Below are 18,909 nucleotides of genomic sequence, written 5' to 3' on the forward strand. Positions count from 1 at the left end.
CCATAAGGTGCATTGCTGCCACCTACTGTTGGTTGTAAAAATCTTTATTGAGAGGTCAGCCTTAATTTAGAGAAGGGGAGCATAATATCAAGAGGAGGAAAGGTGAAAAGGTGCAGCTTTTTAAAAATTTTGTAGCCTTTAGAAAGGTTATAACCATGGATGGACATAGCATTTAAAATCTTTAAGTGAATGAATGAATATTAATATTCAGTTCAGAGGGGCGAGATGATGCATCTAGGCCTCTACTGCATCATGGCGTGGGCTTAAGCCAGGAGAGGGACAGGGCTGCAGTGGTCTGTGAGCTCAGGAGAGGGACAGGGCTGGAGCGGTCTGTAAACTCAGGAGAGGGACAGGGCTGGAGCGGTCTGTAATGTCAGGAGAGGGACAGGGCTGGAGCGGTCTGTGAGCTCAGGGCAGTTGGAAGGGGCAGAAGCCTCAGGGAAGAGGACAGAGGCTTAGGTTAGGCACTATATAATTATGAGTTTTGTGGACTTGGAAGGACTATTATCATTTTTAATATACACATGTTTTAAGAACCAGTTTTAACTATAATGCATTATATAATTATGAGGATGTTTATAGACATTAATTAGTTCTTATGGGCTCAGACGTGTGATCACAACAAGCAAAATAAGTTAAAGTAAATCCATGATGAATTCCTGATTTCTTCAGTTTGAAGATACTTCATGGAGACTTCACCAAAGGACTCTCACAGATTGACTCCTCACTTAAGGTTTAGTAAAATGGTACATGTTCTTGTTCATGTGCTTTTATTGACTTACAAATCTTAAATGGTTTTTTGATAACACATAATATTACACAATTACCATTTTAAATACAAATATCGGAAAATGGCCAACTGGCCTGCCATCCATTTTATGAGATTTTATACAAACATGTAGCACTAGGTGGCAGTATATAACACTGATTCACTCCTCTGTCTCTGGGCCCCTATGGTATTCCTTTTTGGAAACAGGCACAACAAATCACTTGGTTTCTTTCAGATTAATTACTTGGTTTCTCTCAGATTAACCACTTGGTTTCTCTCAGATTAATCATTTGGTTTCTACCAGAAATATTTCATGATGAGATGAAAGTATAGTGTTCGAACCCATAAAATATTTTCTCCCAAGAAATCAAGAGAAATGTGTGGACAAGACAACAATATTCAGCCATAATCAAGCGATCACAGAAAGCACAGGAGTAGCTCCCTCTGTCGCAGTCCTGCATAACCATTACGCATGAATGCCCCAGTACAGCTTGGGCTCTCCATGCTCTGCTCTGTTTAGCTCACCTTGCTGTTATTTTTGTGGCACATGTTCTGTAAATGGTAGCAGTAAAAATACACTATGGAGGGGGGCTGCTGGGGGGCTCATTCTGCAAAGGCTCTGTGCCAATGTGTGGATCCGAAGGCTCTCTGCCAGTGTGTGCCAATGTGTGGATCCGAAGGCTCTGTGCCAGTGTGTGGATCCAAAAGCACTGTGCCAACGTGTGGACACGAAGGCTCTGTGCCAGTGTGTGCCAGTGTGTGGATCCGAAGGTTCTGTGCCAGTGTGCCAGTGTGTGGATTCGAAGGCTCTCTGCCAGTGTGTGCCAGTGTGTGGATCTGAAGGCCCTGTGCCAGTGGGGGGTCCAGGGGGTGGGGCGCATGCCAGTCTGCCCTCTCTACATTGACAGAAGATGCCGAAGTAAAGAGTGTAACTTGTGAATATATCTGGCCACTACAAGGAGAAGGGAAAACATATTTAAACACAAAATAAAATATTGCACAAATAAAAACAAAAAATAAAAGAAAAAAACATTAAATCTGTGGACAGGGTGATGTGACTTGAATGCCCTCTTACTGATTGGAGGGTCTACACCAATATCAATGTTGTGGTTTTGACATTTTTATGGGTCAAGTTTGTAATGAATTCTCTGGTTCTGCTGGGTTGAAGCTTAAATTTCAGGTCCAGAATCAGAATTCTGTTCTAGCCCAGGGTAATGCCTACTAGATGCCAAAATGAATTACGGGAGGCTGCAGTATTCTCTAGCTGTGGGAACTAGAATACAGCTCCTCTCCTTCGAAGGTGACTCTTGTTACGTCCCCAAGATGGTCTAGGGGTACAGGGGTGTAATAAAGGGAATGACTATTATTGATTAAACTTAATTAGCAGGGAAAACAGAATACCGGTATCATAAAGTCCTTAATTTATTTACAAAAATTATTTTTGTATACAAAGAACACAAAAACAGGAGGGGAAACACTGGGCGGTACCAAACAAAAGAAAATGAACAAAAACAAAATAAACTAACGATTCTAGGAATGAAAGAAATTAACTCAATGAAACCTGAAAATCTTCCGAAACTAACTGCACCGACTATGCTAAATTAAACAAAAAAACATACAAGGGTGGTACACGCCCCTATATATATACATATATATATATATATGTATATATATACAAATGAAACAATTGTAACCCAACGATAAGAGGCGCCACCGGGGAGGGGTGACGGGTGCAATAATTTAACACAAACACAAGAACGGATATGGTTGTCTTGGTCAACGTAACCGGGTCTTTTATTTTGAAAACAGGTAAAACAAGCAAAATGATACAAACAAGACGCTAGCTCCAAGTGAGCCTAACTATACGGGTCTTTTGGCCCTGTCTAAAGTCGGGCAGCTAAGCTGCTTACTGACAAGACAAACTGTAGACAAAAGAGTGGTCAAAAACAAGCACAGTTCGGTACACGGTTCAGTTCCTCACACAGAAAATGGGTCAAGAAGGTAATCGGGCACTCAGACAGAAAAAAGGTCATTCACAGGTTCCAACACAATATCCGCAACACTCACACAGTCTTTCCACAAAGAAACTCCAAACTCTCCCTCCTCTACAGCTGTGTGGGCTCCTACTTATACTGAGCTTGATTAGGTAGAATGCTTCTCAGGTGGGTTTAACAAGGGGGCGGAGCTGGAAATTGGAAGGGGGTGGAGCCACCGGAATGGAAAATACCATTCTTCCACTACAGCTCCCCTCATGGCATTACACTAATAACAGTGACAATAATAAAAAAGAAACACCTACCTAACTCCCACTCCTAACCCAACAACCAAACCAGCGACGCAAACCCGAACTCTAAGTCTATTCAGAAAAAAATATGGTCAATACACAGAAAGTCAACACAGCACGGAGTCACATACAAAGGTAACCGAAAAGTCGAATCCAAGTCACCCCCGGGTAACTAACAATACGGTCTTTTATAGGTGTGGGTCGGGTCCACATTCGCCGCCAGGCAGGTCCGCAGGAGAGGACTGGGGGAAAAACACCGCTCACTTCCTCTGCCTCACCAATTGCAGAGTGACCTGTAGCACAGACTTGAGAGAAGAATGAGACAGAGAGAGAATGAGACAGAGAGAGAATGAAAACCTGGCACGTAACACTCTTGTCCCTGGAACCCAAGTCCAGACTCAACTGAATGGCGGATAGAAGCTAAGTCCAGACTCAACTGAATGACAGATAGAAGCCCAAGTAGAGGGCCCTGGCCTGTCCTGTAATGTAATGCTGTAATGCTATAATGTAATGCTGTAATGCTGCTCAGTCCCAGAAAGAGGGGTTCTGGCCCGTCCTGTAAGGTAATGCTGTAATGCTGCTCAGTCCGAGGCAGAGGGGCCTGGCCCGTCCTGTAATGTAATGTTGTAATGCTGTAATGTAATTCTGTAGTGTAATTCTGTAATGCTGTAGTGTAACGCTGTAATGCAGTAAAACTGTAATGTAGTGCTGTAATGTAATGTTGTAATGTTGTGGTGTAATGCTGTAATGTAATGTTGTAATGCTATAATGTAATGCTGTAATGCTGTAATGTAAGGCTGTAAAGTAATGCTGTAATATAATGTAATGCTCTAATGTAATGTTGTAATGCTGTGGTTTAATGCTGTAATGTAAGGCTGTAAAGTAATGCTGTAATGCTCTAATGCTATAATGTAATGCTGTAATGTAATCAGTGTGTAAAATTAACACCTGCCACCTGCCAAATGCGGGTGATTTTGCGGAGTGGCTGGTAAATTCGTGAGACTCACAAGCCACAGTGGCGGATGCTCAAACTTTGTCTGTACTGTGTTATCGTGTTATTTACATGCCAGTATCCTGGCAACCCATCTTGCGTCACAGCCCTGAGAAGTGGCGACATGGTCAGGTGTTCGAGCTGTCTAGCAAAAAGTATAGCTCCCATTGTCGTATTTAGCCTTTTAGCGGCGATTGGTGAGCTGAAAACTTTCCTTTAAACTAATCATTGATCTCAAACTGTTTTAATTAATTTTTGGTGATTAACAAGCATGCAAACGATCTGACTAATCAATTGGAAAGTGACACACAGCTTCTTCGCATTGTGTTAGGGAGATTAAATGATAAATGCGATTTAGAAAAATCTGTTTTAATCACTAAGCAGTGGCGGAAATTTATGCATAGATTGTAAACAATCTTGAAGTGCAGGTTTTGTTTTTGCTGGTTATTTTGTAAGCTAACACGGTAGATAACAGGCTGGTGTATCTTGTTTGTTAAGTGTAGACTACTTGGTGATTAAAATGGATTTTTAACGGATAGATTGAATTTATGATTTAATCCCCCTAACACGGTATGAAGACGCTGTGTGTTAGGCTACTTGCCATTTGATTAGTCCGATCGTTGGCACACTTGATAATAAAGGAAAATTAATGAAAACAGGTTGAGATCAATAATTAGTTTAAAGGAAAGATTTGTGCCCCACATATTTTCAGCTTAGTTGCCACTGCTTTAATATTGATTTTTAAAAAGTGGCTGGTAAAAAAAGGTGAGTGGCTGGTAGAAGTTGAGAATCTATCAGACACAGTGGCTAGTGCATAAAAAAGTTAATTTTACACCCTGAATGTAAGGCTGTAAAGTAATGCTGTGATGCTCTAATGCTATAATGTAATGCTGTAATGCTATAATGTAATGCTGTAATTCTGCTCCCCGCAGGGCTCAGTTGCTGCAGATCTGTGGCTTTTTTTATCAAGGGTTCAAGGGCTATCTTTATTGTCCCACTAGGGGAAATTTGTTGTGCAGCCAGGGTTCACATAAAGACAGAATACAAAAGGACAACATCACGACAACATCAACACAGGAGGGAGCAGAATGATGTAAAAAGTGACTGAAGCCAGGAGGCAATCAGAGGGACAGCATACACAAGCCCCCCCCCCCACACACACACACACCCTAAATCTCTGACTGCAACCTTAGAAGACCCAGCTGTCTCGAGCTCTGTACTGCCCTGCCTCACCAAGAACCCAGAGACCTGGGAACAAAATATCAATGCAGCACTAAAATAATAACAAAAAGGTTGAGGTATTTTTCCACAGAGACAGGTCATATTAGACAATGATTGCTTGTTTGCCAGCAGTGTCTTTGCCATACATGCTCAGACAAAACTAACTATCCAACACAAAACTATCCCCCAAAAAAAGCAAGTTGAGGTAAGGTAAAACAAGAAAAAAGCACACTGGTGTATGTAGGTTCAACTATACCCTTGCATAAAATTTCATGTTTTAGTTTCCAACACGATTAACACTATTGGAAACACAGCTCATTAATGGCAAAATGTCCATTGAGCGTTACAGACATTTTGATTTTAGGAATTACATAATTAGAATTCCTTAATTGGCTGAACTGAAAGGGATGCAGGGCCTCTCCGGGGAATGTGGGCTGTGATGTCTTAACTACAATCAAAAGTGTAAATAGAAAGACTATTAAAATGGATTCTGGAAGTCTATTTCTTTTGCGGGGATGAGTGGGAGCTAATTAGACAGAACATTATAGACTATATGTCAGTCTAATGGGTCTGCAGGAATTGAGGCCTGAGCAATTATAAAAAGCCAATATGTTAGCTGAGTCACATTAGGCCCGTGTCCTTCTATATCAGTTTTTCAGCCAAAGACCTTCATGCATGCCACTTTGCAAGACTGCCAAAGACCTTCATGCATGCCACTTTGCAAGACTGTTCCCTCATTTGAAGTGTTTGCTTTGCCCTTACATTTCTGACATTGAAAAGCAGAGAGGAGTGAATTTGGGGACTGAATGAAGAAATTCTCATTCTTGCACAGTTTTGCCATTACTGATTGAACTGTGGAGGAGCTCTGTAGGGACTGTACAGGGTCTCATTCCTGTAGGAGAGCACTCCTGCTGGACTGTGATCTGTCCTGTAGGATTTCCTAAAATCCTGCATGTTTCCTCTCGGTCCTCTGGGATCTAAATCTGAAAGTTTTTCGGATTCCTGCAGGATGGGTATATCCCTGCAGATTCACTCAAACTCCTGAAAGATCTAAACCTGACTGAGTGTGTTATTACTGCGGGACACAAACCTGGTTCAGGGGTTGTGAGCTCCGCACATGAGCTCCCCTACCTTTAGGCTTGTAGGTGTACCACCTACACTTCTCATTCCGACACTTTATTAAAATCATAAATGCTGTAGGTTTTCCTGCAAAAGTTCAGCAGGATTCCTGTAGGAATATTTTTGTTTTGTTTGGTCAATCGTTACTGATTGTAAATAATAATAATAATAATAATAATAGATTATTACTGGTAAACTGTTTAAAAAATCATAGAATAATAATATCCAAAGAAATTGATGTTTTATCATTATGTGGGTGTTAGATAGTATTTAAATAAAAACAGGAAGGATCTTGACCTCGTGTTCCTTCATCCAGTGTTTTAAAGTGCACAATACTTTTCTTCATATGCAAGTATCTGGTTTCTCAAGAAAGTATTTTAGATACTTTAGATGCAAAGCATTCACTTTAGCCAATGTACCTAGAAGTATTCCTAAGCAAACTTCTTGTTATATTCAAAAACAAATGTTTAAGTACACATGCAGTTTGACCCAGATATGGTGGCTAAGATGGTAGTGGCCAAGCAATCAGCCAGCACCCCCGCCCCCCCCTCCCCAGACTCCCTATCCTGGATATGCACGCTGGACCCCCTTCTCAGTCCATCTCAGCTCTGTGGCTCAGAGCTTGGTATTCCGGGTCACGGATCTCATTTCAGGGATGATACTTCAAGCAGGACATGGATTTGGAGATTAAATTGAAGATCTATGTTGATGTTGGGGATTGGGGAAGGGGGGGGTGTTGAGTGACCATAATACTGTTGATTTCAGGGTGGGGGTGGGCAATACATTTCCTGGCAATTTGAAATAGAAAATTTGTCAATATGTGTATCCTGATGAAAATAACCTGCAGTCTGGGCATGATGTAGGCTTTCAATATGAAGGACAGAGGAGCACAAACTTGCTTGGATGGTTATGGATCCATCTGGACAGCATGGTGTATGTTTTTGTGTGTTTGTGTGTGTGTGTATACGTGTGTGTGTGTGTGTGTGTATGTGTATGTATGCTATACTGTATATGTAATTGTATCCTGTGGTACAGTAGTTATAATTGTATCACTCATACATTTTCACCAAGCTCAATCAGTAAATTTAGTTGGTCTTCGGTGGATCATCTGTCACGTAGGGCCCCATGTATATGCGTCATATCTTTCCCATTGAAAGTAATACTCCTCCATCCTAGTAAGTAGACGGAATGACAGGCTTTCTAGTGCAGAAAGTCTGTCTTGATGAATATGCTGCACCAACACTGCAAGTGCTGATGTGACTTTCCAATTCCTCCAACCTCACCATTACCTTCCTCCAACCTCACCATTAACTTTCTCCTACATAATCATTACCTTCCTCCAACCTCACCATTAACTTCCTCCAACTTCACCATTAACTTCCTCCTACCTCATCATTACCTTCCTCCTACCTCACCATTACCTTCCTCCTACCTCACCATTAACTTCCTCCTACCTCACCATTAACTTCCTCCAAACTCACCATTAACTTCCTTCTCCCTCACCATTAACTTCCTCCAACCTCACAATTAACTTCCTCCTACCTCATCATTAGCTTCCTCCTACCTCATCATTACCTTCCTCCTACCTCACCATTACCTTCCTCCTACATTAACGTCCTCATACCTCCTCATTAACTTCCTCCTACCTCGCCATTACCTTCCTCCTACTTCATCATTAACGTCCTACCTCACCATTAACTTCCTCCTACCTCATCATTACCTTTCTCCTACCTCATAATCACCTTCCTCCTATCTCATGTCACAAATGTTGCATCATATCCTTCCTACATTCATAATGATGGGTAATCCTGCTAGGTGTAGAGGGTAATCCTGCTATGTGTAGTAGGTAGTCCTAGGTGTAATGGGCTGGCAGTCACATTCAGAATGATGGCTAAGGGTAATCCTGCTAGGTGTAGAGGGTAATCCTACTAGGTGTAGTGGGTTGGCAGTCACATTCAGAATTATGGCTAAGGGTAATCCTGCTAGGTATAGTGGGTAATCCTGCTAGGTGTAGAGGGTAATCCTACTAGGTGTAGTGGGTAATCCTGTTAGGTGTACTGGGCTGGCAGTCACATTCAAAATGATGGCTAAGGGTAATCCTGCTAGGTATAGTGGGTAATCCTGCTAGGTGTAGAGGGTAATCCTACTAGGTGTAGTGGGTAATCCTGCTAGGTGTAGTGGGTTGGCAGTCACATTCGTAATGATGGCTAAGGGTAATCCTGCTAGGTATAGTGGGTAATCCTACTAGGTGTAGTGGGTAATCCTGCTAGGTGTAGTGGGCTGGCAGTCACATTCAGAATGATGGCTAAGGGAAATCCTGCTAGGTGTAGTGGGCTGGCAGTCACATTCAGAATGATGGCTAAGGATAATCCTGCTAGGTGTAGAGGGTAATCCTACTAGGTGTAGTGGGTAATCCTGCTAGGTGTAGTGGGTTGGCAGTCACATTCAGAATGATGGCTAAGGATAATCCTGCTAGGTGTAAAGGGTAATCCTACTAGGTGTAGTGGGTAATCCTGCTAGGTGTACTGGGCTGGCAGTCACATTCAGAATGATGGCTAAGGGTAATCCTGCTAGGTGTCCTGGGCTGGCAGTCACATTCAGAATGATGGCTAAGGGTAATCCTGCTAGGTGTAGTGGGTTGGCAGTCACATTCAGAATGATGGCTAAGGGTAATCCTGCTAGGTGTAGAGGGTAGTCCTGCTAGGTGCAGTGGGCTGGCAGTCACATTCAAAATGATGGCTAAGGGTAATCCTGCTAGGTATAGTGGGTAATCCTGCTAGGTGTAGTGGGTAATCCTACTAGGTGTAGTGGGTAATCCTGCTAGGTGTAGTGGGCTGGCAGTCACATTCAGAATGATGGCTAAGGGTAATCCTGCTAGGTGTAGAGGGTAATCCTACTAGGTGTAGTGGGTTGGCAGTCACATTCAGAATGATGGCTAAGGGCAATCCTGCTAGGTGTAGTGGGTTGGCAGTCACATTCAGAATGATGGCTAAGGGTAATCCTGCTAGGTGTAGTGGGTTTGCAGTCACATTCAGAATTTTATAGGAAATGTTGCTTTAATCGAAGGGCAATGGGGTAATGTGATTTTGTTCATATGTTATGTGTTGTCAGTGCTTGTTTGGCAAAATGTCCCATTCTACTGCTGTCTTCCAGAAGTTAAGAATTTTCTGAGATTAAAGGATTTTTGCAGTGCGAGGGGTGTCACAGCATCATTCACAATGGCTTTGCTTGGACACCTTGGTTGAGGCATTCATACAGACCACATCACAGTAATTTCCTGGGAGAAATTTTTCTCTCTAATTGTTTCAGGGGGAAAAAACACAAAAGGTTGGGTTGTATGGTGGTTAACGTAAAAAGGAATGTTAACTGAGACATTATGTCCCAGATGACTCATGTGCAGAATATCTGTGGTAAACATTCCACCCACAGATTCTCTGTTCCTCCTCATTCCGATCATCCAAAACCCTGTGACTGGTTTAAGCCCCCAGGCTGTGGTCATTTGGCCAGTACCATAAAGAGTCATCTCCTCATGTGTCATGTCGCTCCATATTAATGCCAAGACTGTGCCACCATGGAATTGTTTCATCTGAGTGGAATGACCTTTGCCAGTGGCTCTCTTTGAAAAGCCAGGTTGTGTCATGGAAGGGCAGGACAAGGTTGGGTTATATAAAACTGTTGTGGTTCCCCCACAGGGCATCTCCCGATCAAGCCTCCTCAAGACAGGATATTGGTTAAAAGCCACAGGCAAAGCTTCACTCTGAACATGATAACTGGGGAGTGCTTTGAACGCTGAGCTTTGGACAGTTAGCTGATAGTCTGAAACCAAAAGTCAGAATAGCGTACCCCCCAATGGAGTGTTACATCTCCACCCAGAGTACCTTAACAATTTATAAAGGAAAAATAACTAAGCAAAATAACAAACTTCTGGGGTCGTAACACTAGTGAATTAACATTTAGTATGTTCACCAACAAGCATGTCCGTACGGTACGCAAGAGCCAAGATTTTACCTATTTGAGAGAAATATACTACTCCTATATCAGTTGTTATGCTCGGAAGGGAATTGGGGTAAGTACAGACACAGCTGTGATTCATTGTAGTCACATCAGCTGCAGCCCATGACCTAATTATGGGCTCTATGGCTTCCAGGCCCAGCAGGACAGCTCTTTGGATGGCAGTGGAGCTGTGCCATGCCTTGAGCTGTGCCATGCAATGAGCTGTGCTGTGCTGTGCTGTGCTGTGCCATGCCTTGAGCTGTGCCATGCACTGAGCTGTGCTGTGCTGTGCCATGCCTTGAGGTGTGCCACGCACTGAGCTGTGCTGTGCTGTGCCATGCCTTGAGCTGTGCCATGCACTGAGCTGTGCTGTGCTGTGCTTTGCTGTGCTGTGCCATGCCTTGTGCTATGCTGTGCTGTGCCATGCCTTGAGCTGTGCCATGCACTGAGCTGTGCTGTGCTGTGCCATGCCTTGAGCTGTGCCACGCACTGAGCTGTGCTGTGCCATGCCTTGAGCTGTGCCATGCACTGAGCTGTGCTGTGCTGTGCCATGCCTTGAGCTGTGCCATGCATTGAGCTGTGGCGTGCACTGAGCTGTGCCATGAATTGAGCTGTGCTATGCATTGAGCTGTGCTATGCATTGAGCTGTGATATGCATTGATCTGTGCCATGCATTGATCTGTGATATGCATTGTGCTGTGCCATGCCTTGAGCTGTGCCATGCATTGAGCTGTGATATGCATTGAGCTGTGCTATGCACTGAGCTGTGATATGCATTGAGCTGTGCCATGCATTGATCTGTGATATGCATTGTGCTGTGCCATGCCTTGAGCTGTGCCATGCACTGAGCTGTGATATGCATTGAGCTGTGCCATGCACTGAGCTGTGCCATGCCTTGAACTGTGCTATGCACTGAGCTGTGCTGTGCATTGAGCTGTGCCATGTTTTTATGTGTGGCTTTTTTTATGCCCTTTTCCTTTGAGGGGCTTGGTTGCCAGATTGGCCTTTTTTGTGTTTCCTTAACGATCTGTATTGTTTTGGTGTATTGGGGCCATGAAAGGCGGTAAGCCGCCACTTCTTTTCTGTTTGTCCTGTCTGTTCACCACATGAGCAGTGGCTACCCCCAGGCCTGCCTCACACATTGTAAACGAGTACTCACACACTGCCTGTAAAACTGAAGCAGTCGTGCATCTAGACCACCAAACTTTTGCATGGAAATAATTTTGTTGGCACCTGGACCGACACAGTATTTGCAAGAGACAGATGACGAGCAGCCCATAGCTTCGCTGAGGACTCTGGGGTAACCTGCTGCTGTGTGAGCCGCGCCAATACAGAAGGAGTGTCGTTGCGTTGCTCAGGAGAAAGACTGATTTATTCCAGCTTTAAATCACTATATCAGAATTCCAGTGGGTCAACATTTTACATACACTAAGTTGACTGTCTCTTTAAACAGTCTGGAAGATTCCAGAAATTGATGTAATGACTTTTTAGAAGCTTCTGATTGGCCAATTGTCATAATTAGGAGTTAATTGGGGGTTAATTGTCACCTGTGGCTGTATTTAAATACAGCTCTTTTTGCCCTTAATAACATGGGAAAATCCAAGCAACTCAGCCAAGACTTCAGAAAAAAAATTGTGGACCTCCACAAGTCCGGTTACTCATTGTTTGAGTAATTTCCAAAAAACTGAAGGTACCACAAGCATCAACTGTATGCAAAAATAAAAATCTTGGGACCACACAGACACTGCATCGTTCAGGAAGGAGGCACAAATTAACTCCCAGGGCTGAACGAACTTTGGTCAGAAAGTTTCTGAACCCCAAGACAACAACAAAGGAACTGTTTAAGGAGTTGGAGGCATCAGGTACCAACGTATCTACATCACCATTAAGAGAATCCTACATCACCATAGCCATGAAAGGAAGGAAGAAGCCCCTACTCCAAGACTGGCATAAAAAAGCCAGAATTACATTACATTACATTACAGGCATTTAACAGACGCTCTTATCCAGAGCGACGTACAATAAGTGCATCAGTTCAAGGTGCAGAGGTGCAGAAAAACACACTAGAGTGAAGTAAAGATCATAGTGCCAGAAGTGACCACCTAGATCAGGACTCCAAACCTGTACGGCAACCTGTTCAGCAAATAAACAAAACAATCCTGCCAAGTACAAAACTAGCACTGAAATCACATTTGCCTAATCAGAATCAAACAACACAATCCTGCCGAATACAAAACTAACGAGATCGCATTAGCCTAACTAGGTACATAGAGCTAAACTAGAGGCTAGGGAGGGGTGGGGAGAGGTGCAGCCTGAAGAGATGAGTCTTTAGTCTGCGCTTGAAGGTAGTCAGATTCTCTGCTGTTCTGACCGCCACGGGACGGTCATTCCACCAGTGAGGGGCCAGGACAGACAGCAGACGCGAACGGGAAGTACAGACACGAAGAGGGGAAGGTGCCAAGCATCCAGAGGTGGCAGAACGGAGAGGTCTGGCTGGTGTGTAGGGTCTGATGATCCTCTGGATGTATCCTGGTGCTGACCCCTTAGCTGCCTGGTATGCAAGCACCAAAGTCTTAAATTTGATGCAAGCCATAACAGGCAGCCAGTGGAGGTCAGTGAGCAGGGGGGTGACATGGGAATGTCTGAGGAGGTTGTAGACCAGACGAGCTGCAGCATTCTGGATGAGCTGCAGGGGTCTGATGGCGGATGCTGGCAGACCAGCCAGCAGCGAGTTGCAGTAGTCCAGGCGGGACAGGACCATCACTTGAACCAGGAGCTGGGTTGCGTAGGTGGTGAGGAAGAGACGGATTCTCCGAATGTTGTACGGGAAGAACCTGCACGTTCGACTCACCGCCGCAATGTTCTGGGAGAGGGACAGTCTGTTGTCCATCACCACTCCGAATTAAGTTTGCAGGTGATCACCAGGACAAGGACCTAGCCTTTTTGAGGAGTGTTTTCTGGTCAGATGAAACAAATATTGAACTGTTTGGCCATAATGATCAGCACTATGTCTGGAGGAAAAAGGGTGAGGCTTTTAATCTGAAGAACACCATCCCAACTGTAAAGCATCATGTTGTGGGGACATTTTGCTGGAAAAGGGACTGTGCACTTCAGAAAATAAATGGCATCATGAGGAAGTAGGATTATCTAGAAATACTGGAGCAACACCACAAGACATCAGCTAGAAACTTAAAACTTGGTCGCAACTGGGTCTTCCAGGAGGACAATGATCAAATGCATACTTTCAAAGTTGTAACAAAATGGCTTCAAGACAACAAAGTGAAAGTATTCAAGTGGCCATCACAAAGCCCTGACCTGAATCCCATAGAAATTGTGTGGACTGAACTGAAAAAGTGTGCCCGAGCAAGGAGGCCTACATACCTGACTGAGTTACACAGTTTTGTCAGGAGGAATGGGCAAAAATTCTGGCAAAGTATTGTGAGAAGCTTGTGGAAGGCTACCCCAAGCATTTGATTCAAGTTAAGCAATTAAAAGGCAATGCCACCAAATACTAACAAAGTGTATGTAAACCTTTGACCCACTGAAAATCTTATACAGTACATAAAAGCTGAAATAAATCTGTCTCTAAACTATTATTTTGAAATGACCTCTTATGGAAATAAAGTAGATACTCCAATTGACTTAACACAGGAAATGTATGGTGGCATGAAATGTGTGGAGTTGTGAAAAATTCATAGATAGACTTACCTGATTGTGGGGGATGAGCGAGTTGTCTGAACTAGTGAGTGACACTGACCGTGAAACATGATATGATTAACATCAGTAGCCTAATACAAATATATATATATATCATGCCAAAAAGACCAAAGCCCTCTGGTGCTCAGGGAAGAAAAAGAAGAAGAAGAGAAAATGAGGAAAAATGTGATGAATGAATAGTTTATCTATTGCATAGTAGTTACCGTTGGAGTAGAGTGTTTATAGCTTTGGACGATAGCAACCATAGACATATATACATAGACGCTGCATTGACTACTTTGGCCCGTTGCTGCGATACGTCAACGTCGCCACCATATTGGCCTGACAACAAATACAAGTAAACGGGGGAGCTGTGGTTTTTCTGGATAAAAAGCACTATAACGTTTACATTTCTCAGCCGATTTCAATGAGTCGTTTTCATATTCATGGGTTTATGATCTACGTGGAGTACCAAAAAAAAGTTTGATCTCCAGTTAATTAGAATCTCAATAGTTAGGCTATAATCGCTGCTAGACGCTCAAGAGAGGAGTGTGTATCAACATTAGGTTTACATGAACTGAATTACTTACGTGGTGGAAAATAATTCATTGTTAATTTTAACCTGTCAAGCTGGCTAGAAAGTATTAAATGCATTATACCATTTAGACGCTGCTTCTAAAACGTTTTTCATTAGAACATGCTTGTTTTTTTCACTGCTTGCTAGCTAACTTGAGTAGGATTGTAAGCATCAAATAACCTTGATTGTAAGGCTAGCTTTGCTTGTTAGCTACCTACCAATGTTTTCTTGCAAGTCGTGTTTTGATTTTGAACGAATTAAACTGAACATAACCACAATAATTTTACAATTTAACAAAGCAAATGGTTAGCCTGAAACATTTAATATGTTATGTATTAAAATAATAAATCAAAGCACAAATTTAATGTTGCAAGAAAACATTGGTAGGTAGTTAACAAGCAAAGCTAGCCTTTTAAATGATAAATGATGCTTGCAATCCTACTCATGTTAAGCAAATAGCAAGAAATCAAGCTTGTTCTAATGAAAAACGTTTCAGGTAAAATTAATAATACATTCATTACTTTCTAGCCAGCTTGCCAGGTTAAAATTATTGTGGTTATGTTCAGTTTAATTCATTCAAAATCAAAACACGACTTTCAAGAAAACATTGGTAGGTAGCTAACAAGCAAAGCTAGCCTTACAATCAAGGTTATTTGATGCTTACAACCCTACTCAAGTTAGCTAGCAATGCATGTATTACTTTCTAGCCAGCTTGCCAGATTAAAATTAAATGTGGAAATTCCTTATGACAATGAATCATTTTCCACCATGTAAGTACTTCAGTTCATGTAAACCTAACGTTGATACACACTCCTCTCTTGAGCGTCTAGCAGCGTCTACCTAACTATCGAGATTCTAAGTAACTGGAGATAAAACTTTTTTTTGTACTCCCTGTACATCATAAACCCTTGAATATAAAAACGACTCATTGAAATCGGTTGAGAAATGTAAACGTTATAGTGCTTTTTAATCAGAAAAACCGCAGCTCCACCGTTTACTTGTATTTGTTTTCAGGCCAGTCTTGCCTGGTCCAATATGGCGGCAACGTTGACGTACAATCCAAAGGCCAATGCGGCGTCTATGTATATATGTCTATGATAGTAACGTTCATTAATTTAATAATTAGCTAGAGTTAACGACAGTTACTCCCACCTTAAATTCATTAGGGAAAGTTGGAAAGACTATTCAGGTGTTTGGGGAATAACCTACAACATAATTTTGATAAATACACTTTTTCTTTCAAGTGTGCTGCACAAACCAAAACTGTGGTTGGTAGTTCTATTTGGACTGTTGTTATGCAAAAACTCTGGTTGGTAGTTTTATTTGCACCGTTGTTAAGCAAAAAGCTCTGGTCGTTAATTCTATGAAACCAACGATTCTATCAAGAAAAAATAGTTCCTTCTTGTTTTATACCATACCATCAATAACAATTTTGGTCATTTTTTGTCATTACATTATTTAAGAAAAGTACATGAAACCATTACTCAATCAAATGAATCTCCCTTGCTCTGTCTTGCTTTTTAAAATGTTGCCGTCTCGCAGTGTAGACATGTAGTTTTTCCAAGACACTCCGGGTTTGAATGCCAGTTAGCTTTATGATAAGTTCGCCGTCACTTGTCACCTAGCAAATATTAAAATTCTGGGTTTTAGGTCAGAATGGTCTCACAGCATGCTTGAAATCCTGGCTAGCTAGCTAGCTAACTATTGAATTGCATTCAAAACAGTGGTTACTACAAACGGAATCGTTCACAAAAATACAGAAGAAAATGCGTCCCGTAGCCATGAGTTAAATACGGAACGCCTATTCTACTGTCCAAATAAGAGACGATTCTGTATTTTGCGGGATGGTTGGCATCCCTAAATGAAGCCAGTAACTAGAATTGTGATTCAACGTTGCCATCTATTGGGAAATTGGACATTGAAAAGGGGAGGGGACATAACAACAATTCAAAATCGAAAGAATAATGTTGCTGTTTTAACTGCTTTAGAATGCTGGATTTTCTAACGCATTGATTTTAGAACTGTTAAAAGGCCAAGGTGTCCCTTCAGTGAGAAATAATGCCCACCCTTGGACCAATCAGAATCGAGTATTCAGCAAAGCCGTTGTATAAGTCTAGTTAGCCAACGTTAGTCCTGCTTGTTATAGTCAATTAAAATGCTTTTCCTTTTCCATCCCCTTTTGTAATTAATAGTTGGAAACCTTTGCATTTTCATTATTGATTAGTCTTATATGTATATGTGGAATTGGCTGCAATGCAAGAGGCACCAGCTAAAATCTTGCCTAGGGCACCAAATTGGTCAGGGCTGGCTCTGCACATATGCCTCCTAGGTTTGGGCTGGAGCCTACTGCTAACACCTCCCCCCACCTACAAACGCTGCCATGGAGGCTCCCTCAAACAGCAGTCCCAGAGGCAGAGGCTGGAGCAGAGCAGCACTTTGCCTCTGAAAATTAGCCGGAGTGTGTGGAGACTGGCATAGGAGCCTGGCATAGGCATTGTGTGTAGCCTGGCAAAGGAGCCTGGCATTGGCAGCGTGTGTAGCCTGGCATAGGCAGTGTGTGTAGGTGAGGAGCCTGGCATAGGCAGTGTGTGTAGGTGAGGAGGCTGGCATAGGCAGTGTGTGTAGGTGAGGAGCTTGGCTTAGGCAGCGTGTGTAGGCTGGCATAGGCAGTGTGTGTAGGTGAGGACGCTGGCATAGGCAGTGTGTGTAGGTGAAGAGCCTGGCATAGGCAGTGTGTGTAGGTGAGGACCCTGGCATAGGCAGTGTGTGAAGGTGAAGAGCCTGGCATAGGCAGTGTGTGTAGGTGAGGAGCCTGGCATAGGCAGCGTGTTTAGGTGAAGAGCCTGGCATAGGCAGTGTGTGTAGGTGAGGAGCCTGGCATAGGCAGCGTGTGTAGGCTGGCATAGGCAGTGTGTGAAGGTGAGGAGGCTGGCATAGGCAGTGTGTGTAGGTGAGGAGGCTGGCATAGGAGACCGGCATAGACAGCTGGGTATTAAAATAAGCACTGCACAGCTGGGTGTTAGAGTATGTAAGCACTGCACAGCTGGGTGTTTAAGTGAGTACTGCACAGCTGGGTGTTAAAGTAGGTAAGCACTGCACAGCTGGGAGTTAAAGTAAGTAAGCACTGCACAGCTGGGTGTTAAAGTAAATAAGCACTGCACAGCTGGATGTTAAGGTATGTAAGCACTGCACAGCTGCGAGTTAAAGTAAGTAAGCACTGCACAGCTGGGAGTTTAAGTAAGCACTGCACAGCTGGATGTTAAAGTATGTAAGCACTGCACAGCTGGGAGTTTAAGTAAGCACTGCACAGCTGGGTGTTAAAGTAAGCACTGCACAGCCTGGAGTTAAAGTAAGCACTGCACAGCTGGGTGTTAAAGTAAGCACTGCACAGCTGGGTGTTAAAGTAAGCACTGCACAGCCTGGAGTTAAAGTAAGCACTGCACAGCTGGGTGTTAAAGTAAGCACTGCACAGCTGGGTGTTAAATTAAGCCCTGCACAGCTGTGAGTTAAAGTAAGCACTGCACAGGTGGGTGTTAAAGTAAGCACTGCACAGCTGGGTGATAAATTAAGCCCTGCACAGCTGTGAGTTAAAGTGAGTACTGCACAGCTGGGAGTTAAAGTAAGCACTGCACAGGTGGGTGTTTAAGTATGTGTGGTGTGGGGATGGCTGGTTTAAGCAGCCACACCTGTCCTGGGTCAAGCTAATTAGACCTGGCTAGTTGTCTAATTGGTTAGGAATTGGATAATTGGCCAGGCTGATTGGACCCAGGAACAGGGGTGGCTGCTCCTGTGCGTAGTGAGGCAATCAGTGTGCACAGGTTAAATCTGCCATCCCCACCCACACAAAGGAGCCTCGGTCATGACTGTTTTACATCTGCTCATTTGGCTGTACCATCTTGCCACCCTTGTAAATAAATCTGGACTGCTTGAACATCTTCTCCCTGTGTTTCTGTGCTGGAGGGCCCTGTGGAAAGCCACTTCGGTGGCCTGTGGCAGGCTTGTTTGCCACAGTATGTAAGTATGTAAGACTTCTTCAAGTCGTGATCATAGTCATAGTGGTTTTAAAATGACTTCATGAATGCCTGTGTTTTCATTGGTCTCACTGTTTACTCATGATTCTCAGACAACAAGGTGCTACAAGGTGACTTTGGAGAAGGAGCAAGGCCACTTCCCCTTTAAGTTGTCTCTGAGTCTTACAGATGGAGGCTCAGAGAATAGCTCTCTTACTGTACGTGCCAACAGCGTCCATCTGGCTGTGT

This window comes from Anguilla rostrata, chromosome 17, assembly GCF_018555375.3.
Source record: "Anguilla rostrata isolate EN2019 chromosome 17, ASM1855537v3, whole genome shotgun sequence".
NCBI classification, from domain to species: Eukaryota; Metazoa; Chordata; class Actinopteri; order Anguilliformes; family Anguillidae; genus Anguilla; species Anguilla rostrata.